Below are 7,927 nucleotides of genomic sequence, written 5' to 3' on the forward strand. Positions count from 1 at the left end.
GTGGAGACATCCCACATTCAGGTATCGAATTCTAATGGTTTGGATACTGGGCCAAGATTACTCAGGAGAATTATTTTTAAAAAGTCTCGAAAGTTTTTACCTTGAAATTTTGAAAGATTTAGTATGTACTGGTGAATTATTTTACAAGAGAAACTAGCTAAAAGACATATCCTGTTCTGCTTCTGTACGCACACTCCTATCCCACCCCTAACAAGTTCACTCCATTTTTACCAAATGTTATTAAAAGGAGAAAGTATTGCCCTGCTGTCTTTTTGTTTCCTGTTTTACAGTATGAGGTTCCTCTAACCTTTTTGTCCATTGTCATACAAAAGCTAGTCTTTTACTTTGGAAGCATCTGAGAAGAGGAATGGTAACAAACTCAGGCTTTGAGAATCCCTGGCCCATGCTTTTGTGCGGAGGAATAGGAAACAGAACTTTTTTAATTGCTTCAGAATTATAAGGAAAAAAGATTTTGTCCTACAGTAAAGAAAAAAAAAATGTAGTTGATCTGAACTCTCATAAAAAGATTAATGAATTTGTATTTCCAGCTTTCCAGGACTTCCTGATGGAGGAGGTGCTGATACTTACATATCATCTGAAAGTGTCTTATCTCTTTACATTTGCCAATAAAGCACGAAAATCCTGCCCAGAATCCTGCCAGACTACCTATTCAAAATACTGTTTACACATTCTGAAGCAATGAAGTCAACAGTGCCGCAGTCAAACTGTTCTGGTTGATGCTGAGAAAGAGTAACAGTCCAGTAAGGTTCTGTTCTTCCAAATCATGGAATCTGTTTTATCCAGGCTCTATCAACCTCCAATGTGGAAAAAATGGTAAAAAGTCTAGAAATTGAAAAGGGATAATTTGTGCTTTGGGAATAACCCCATTACTTCTCAGTAGAATAGATAGATTTCTGTGTCCATCAAACTTAAAAAGCCACATGTGTATTTTACTTCAGACACTATGATTTATTCAAATTGAATGAGAGTGAAGAAATGCATGATTGTCAAGAGTAACGCATCTTAGCAATCTGAGGTGTCTTCAGTCAATTAGTTTTGCAGATACCTCAGAAGTAACTTCTGAGATAAACCAGGGTATTGCAGATTGTTTGAAGTAGAACAGAGGTGAGCCCTCAAATTGCTATACTGTGTGGGCTTAACTTTTAAAGTGTTTTTTATTCCTTCCCCATTTTATGACAGCTGGACATAATTTTGGGGAAAAGTCATAAGAAAAATCTTGGAAAATGTATTTTTCAGTATATTGCAAAATAGAACGTCAGCTGTGAATGCAAAATAGGTTTTGTTACTCTAAGTTGTATGAATCTTGGGAACAAAACTAATGCCATAGTTTAAAGCTGTGAGTCTTTTGGATAAGTATTTCTACTTTTTTTGTTTGGCATGGAAGCTAACTGTCGGGATGTATACTGCACCTGAATGTAATGAATGTGCAATATATGCAGTCTTTTCTTCTCCAACTGAGATATTTCTATGTCAGGGTGGAGGCCGGTCATGAGTGGTGTCCCCCAAGGCTCAGTCCTGGGACCGGTGCTCTTCAATGTCTTTATCAATGACATAGACGATGGAATCGAGTGTACCCTCAGCAAGTTTGCAGATGACACCAAGCTGAGCAGTGCAGTCGATACACTGGAAGGAAGGGAAGCCATCCAGAGGGACCTGGACAGGCTGGACAAGTGGGCCCACGAGAACCTAATGAGGTTCAACAAGGCCAAGTGCAGGGTGCTGCACTTGGGCCAGGGCAATCCCAGGTATTTATACAACCTGGGGGAAGAAGTACTTGAAAGCAGCCCTGCGGAGAGGGACTTGGGGGTCCTGGTAGACGAGAAGCTGGACATGAGCCAGCAGTGTGCGCTGGCAGCCCGGAGGGCCAACTATGTTCTGGGCTAAGTTAAAAGAGGAGTGGTCAGCAGGGAGAGGGAGGTGGTGGTCCCCCTCTACTCGGCTCTTGTGAGGCCCCATCTGGAGTACTGTGTCCAGGCCTGGGGCCCCCAGCACAAGAAGGACGTGGAGCTGTTGGAATGGGTGCAGAGGAGGGCGACCAAGATGATCAGAGGGCTGGAGCACCTCTCCTATGAAGAAAGGTTGAGAGAATTGGGCTTGTTTAGTTTGGAGAAGAGAAGGCTCCGGGGAGACCTCATTGTGGCCTTCCAATAATTGAAGGGAGCGTATAAACAGGAGGGGGATCGATTGTTTGTGAGGGTGGATAGCGATAGGACAAGGGGGAATGGTTTTAAGCTGAGACAGGGGAGATGTAGGTTAGATATTAGGAGGAAGTTTTTCACACAGAGGGTGGTGACACACTGGAACAGGTTGCCCAGAGAGGTTGTGGATGCCCCGTCCCAGGAGGCATTCAAGGCCAGACTGGACGTGGCTCTGGGCAGCCTGGTCTAGTGGTTGGCGACCCTGCACTTGGCAGGGGGGTTGAGACTTGATGATCTTTGAGGTCCTTTTCAACCCAAGCCATTCTATGATTCTATGATTCTATGATTGGGCAGTACGCCAAGGTGCACATAAAATCTTTCTACTATGAAGGAAAGTAAAAAATATTATTAACATACCTTCTCAAATTTCCCCTACAGTTATGCTGAAATAACTTCAAAGAAAACACAAGCTGTAACTGTCACCCACCCACTCACAGCTGTAATACTGGATCAAGGGTAATTGCACTGGTGATAGATTTATCACATTATAATTGAAAAGTTCATTTACATGGGAATTAAAGCTGGTAGGAAAAAAGAAGAAAAAAAAAGAAAAAAGAAAAAAAAATAGCCTACTACTAGAAATAGTGAAATGAAATTCTTCCTGTACATCTTTTCCATGTATTTTATTTCTGTATGTATCTTGATTGGAAGTGGAGAAAGAGTGCAAAGGACAAAACAGAGATGCCAGGAAAGTCTCAGAAGGAAATATGTTTCTTGTGTCCAGGAGCAAGAACACCTTGAATTTTTTATTTTTTTAAGCATAAAAACGTCAGACATCTATGTTTGGCTTAGGTTTCTTAACTGCATTTAATAAGAGTTCATAGCTAGAAGATAATCATTTACTCTGACTTCCAGCTTAAGACAAACTGAAATCTAATTATCTCCTACGGAGCCAATAATTTGCAGTTCAACTAAAATTTCCCTATATATACAACTGAAAAAGTACAATGATATGTATCAAAATATACCATTGGGAAATTAGTTTTGCTTTTAAACAGTTTACGTATCTTTTCGGGCTTCCTTTTGACTTGATCAACCTTGGTTCATAAAATCTTTGTCTATTAAAAAGTGATCTGGATGCCCAACTCATGCAGAGTTGGGTTCTTTTTTGCTTTGAGTATCCATATAAATGTATACATTTACATACATGTAAAAAAAAAAAAAAAAGTAGCGGCATAGGGCATAGGCATAGTATCTGAAAGCACTTAATAATCCTATGTGTGTTTCAAATGTAGAAAAGCAGATTTCTTTCCAGAAGACATGTGGAAAAGTAGCCAGAAGAGGTTATTTTTTGTTATTGCTTACTTCTTTATAGCTTAAGCTCTTCTGTCGTTTAGATTGTTTCTAGTCAGGACAGACAATTTTGAAACAATTTATGAAATCACAGGCAGTGAGCAAAACCTGTTCAATGCTGCTGTAGTTTTGTCTTTGACAGACACTCTGCTATCTATGTAAGCTGTGTAATTCAGAGACAATAGTGGATAATACAAAAGATAAATTCAGTATGCTGTCTGTTTTAAAATAACTGTTTCCAGCTGATAAGGGGAACCAAATAGTAAATGCATGTGCTGTGTTTCACAAGCAAACTATTTGAGATGAAAAGCTCAGACTTTCACATCTGAAAACTGGTGCTTTAAAGATTCTGGCAGGACAGTCTAGATGTGAAGTTTCATTGCAGTTCCAGAATAGCAATTAAAATTCTTTGGAAACTCTCTGCCAGCTGTCAGATTTAGTGTTGATCTCAAGTTTGCTTGACTGTGTCTTCACAAATGCTGTGAAAGCATGTAGAATTGATCAGAAGCTCTTAGATCCATCAGTAGGCCACAAATGATGTTCTAGGCAACTAAATATAAAACAGCATCTCTGCCTTTGGAAGGGGTGCTATCATTACCATGCAAATTGGAATAGGATGATAAAAAAGGGTGAAGTCTGGTGTATCTTGTTAAAATGAGCTGTGACTTTTACAGGGAGTCATAAAATGCATCCGCTCAAGGGCTCAAAGTGCTGGTGAAATGTTTGAAAGTTTGAAGCTTCAGACTTTTCTTTCTCTGCATTTCTCTTTGAAGAAGAGAACTAGTTAGTCAGGGCAGGTGAAGTGCAGTCTGAAATAATGTCTGGTTACACCATGTAGCATCTCAGATATGCCTATATAATCTACTGTGAGGTTTTTGTTTATGAATCTTAAGCAGACACTAAGCTGTCTAGAAAGCCTGTGCTAGTATTTTCCACACTGCCGGTGCTTCTAAACCAAGCCTAAAGGATGTGTCTTTGATATAAAGAATTAACGTGCACCCAGTAAACCCAGTGGGATCAATAGAAAACATCCATCACCTTACAGTAAAAGAGGCTTTATTTTACTTTAACTGTGCTCTGTTACAGAAAGTTTGTCTTTCCCAGAATAGTCATGGATTTTCTATAGAAACAGTGTAAGAATATCCTGCCCTGAAACAAATAGGTGCTTTTCCCTTACATTAAGAAAAAAGGGAATAATGCTGTCTGCATTTGAGCTTTCTATCAGGCAGGGACTAACTTTGCCTAATAAATGTATCTACAGTAAAAATTTTCCCCATGGAATTTTGTATGCTGTTGCATACTACTACTAAGATAATTGCTGTGAAATCTTTTTGAAAGCATGCCTTTCCAGCAAGTGTACCTACTCTTCAGGACTGACATTTTTCTACCATCCTGCTTAGCCTTGTTGACTCAGTCTTGAAAGAAACATTCAAAAGGAGTCTCTTAGTTACTCGTAGAGGGCCACATGATAAAAAATGTCTGAGAATAAGTAACACAGCTTCACTTCCCTCTCCCTCACTAGTTGGCTGCTGAAACTGTGTTGGTATCCCTGAGCTATTTTGTTGCTATTGTTTGTTTGTTTATTTGTAATCACATCTCTTTGTGACATCTATGTGGATAGAAAGCAGCAGACTGAGCCCAGAACACATATCATTTATGCGAATTAGTCAGCATTGCTGTAGACAAAGTTTTATAACTAACGGTTATAACGTTATGGTGCATTAAGATTCTTGCATATGATCATTGTATTTATCATTCAGGAAACTTTTTAAATGTAGAAAGGATATTGCTGTGATTTTATTAAGAAAAAATATATTGATAGAACAGAGTGAATTTTGTCTATGAATTATAAATTCAAAAGACAAAGTGCACAATAAAATTTCAAATCTTTTGTGTTAAATTATTAACTGTTGGGCAGTGTCACTGTCACTGCTAACTTCATTTAAAAAAAAAAAATTCTGACCCTCATGTCTTCTTAAATTTGCATTCAAAGTAAAATTCCAAGAATCAATGCTATAGAAAAAGAGTAACAAACGCTAAACGGGAGAGTATCTGTAGACAGTTTGCTCAGGTTTTACTGCCAGAAATGTTCCTATGGTTTTCCTGAATGTGTGTCTAAACAATGAGATATAGACTTATCAAGCAAAACAGAATTAAACAATACAGTGTGAAATGCTACTTGTAATAATGCAGTTTAATGCAGTTGTGCTGCCTATTGGGGTAGGGGGGAGCGAAGAGGTCAAGAAAACAAAAACAAATAAAAAATCTAGGAGAGAGAGAGAGTGGAGAAAAACAGCCAAGCCCTCTGTATATCTGGTGATATGCATCTCCCAGGTAAAGACAAAGCTGACCACATCATCTGTTTGATGATGGCATCATGCTTGCAGGGGGAAGCCTAAAGGTTTTAAACAAATCTGAATGCCTCTTGTGCATTTACCATTGCAAACCATTTTCTGAACTCTAGTCTTAGTTATTAGTTAAACCATGAAATATAATTGCCAAGACTATCAGCTGACAGCCTGACTCCATAGATCTCTCATGCCTTAAGTCACACTGATTTCCAGGGGATCACTCAAATGTTTGAAGGCAAAGTGCTACAGTTATCTTAAAGTAGTACAGAAATATGAATATTTACTAAAAGTGTATTTAATTTGTCATTAATAATTTGTTATTTATTTTTTATTCCTTATTCATTATATGAGAGTCATATCTTATTTGCAGTTAGTGCTATTTTTCCTAAAGGGCAGGCTTTTCTTGTGAACCTTGGAGCATTCTGCCAGTATTTATGTATTTTGCAATCAAGTTCTTCAGGCAAAGTTATTAACTTCCCAGCTGATATAACAAATGATTAAATTAGGGAGTACCTATTCACATTCTGTGCATCTTCAAGTATTTTCTTTGCTCTGAAGACTGCCTCTTTCCCTCAAGAATACAGTCTTTTGTTTCCTAACAACTAGCTATCAAACAGTTTGCACAGACAAGTAATCCTAAAAATATTTTGATGATGGGGGAGGAGAAGGGCAATTAAAATGTTCCCTGCTTTTTGCACAGAGAGGCTGTGTTTGGAGCAGTGACATAATCTTCAGGACAAATATGGCTTTCATTGTGCCACCCCACCTGCCCATTGCCTGAAGTAATGTAAATATTTGCTTCAGTCTATGAAGCTACCCAAAGTCAGTGCTGGATCACTTTTTTTCTGGCATGTGACATGCTGATATCAGCGCATGTTTCCAAAATGAGTCATAGTGCTGTATGGGAAGCTACCAACTAATTTTCAACTTCACATGGAGCAGATTGCTTCTTCAGGAAGCACTATCACCAGTAGAAGCAGATTCGGGAAAGGTTTTTGACTGTAATTTTATATGTATACATTTTTTAAGGTGAACCTAAAGATTTCTGTCTTATTCCACTGGTCATGCTGTAGCTAAAATTACTGTGGCAACTACAGAAACCAGAAGGGTGTCGTAACAGCTATGACAATATTATCAGTATTCTTTTTCCTCTGAAATGAACTCAAATTCAGAATATACCTTTGAATTTGCTAAAGGGAACATACTTTCTTAGTATTTTCTTTGAGAGTATACAACCGTTCCAAAGACTTCAGCTTTTGATGAACTGGGACACACTTGCAAGGTAGTCAACATGGAGTGAATAATTTGAATAGGCAGAGGACCAGTGGCCTGGTGGTGTTGACCTATGCACAAGTAAAGGTCCTGGAAGCCACACAGATGGATTTCCTTACACAGGACAGGGAATTTGATATGTTATTTGTAGAGACTGGTGGTTGTGTTTTTGTTCTGATTCAGTTTGGTTGGTGTGAGCTTCTTTCTGAATGGTTCAGCCATTTCTGCCAACACATGGCTTAGGAAATAAAATCTCTTTCTTTTTTCTGTCTGTATTTTCAATTGCTTGGCTATCAGAGCTGGTACAAAGGCAGCTCCTCAAAAAGTTTCAGATTAGTAAGGCATTCACTGGATAATGCTGATCCATCTAAAACTATGGTTGGATTTGGGCTGTCTGTTGAAATGCTGACATTTCTACACCTTTAAATAAGCATACATAGTATAGTTTAATATATATATATTTTTTCCCCAATAGGAAACTTCAGACTTCAAGTAGATTTACTTTGAAAATCATTCTCATACCAAGGTTTCCTTGCAATTCTACATAATTTGTTTTATTTTTGTTGCTCTCTTTTTCTCCCTTCACATACAAGAAATTATAGAGCTTTGTTTCTCTACCCTTTATCATTTTGGCCAGCAAAACTCTAGCAAAACCGTTAAGCCCTTGTTAATTCATAAAGATGTAATATTCTTTTAGAAAGACAGACATTTTCAAAAATAATATAAGATTTGCAAGGCAACATGTCAATTCTTTTAGAAAACAAACTGTATGGCCATCAGGACCATGAAAAG

This window comes from Numida meleagris, chromosome Z, assembly GCF_002078875.1.
Source record: "Numida meleagris isolate 19003 breed g44 Domestic line chromosome Z, NumMel1.0, whole genome shotgun sequence".
In the NCBI taxonomy this organism is placed as follows: Eukaryota; Metazoa; Chordata; class Aves; order Galliformes; family Numididae; genus Numida; species Numida meleagris.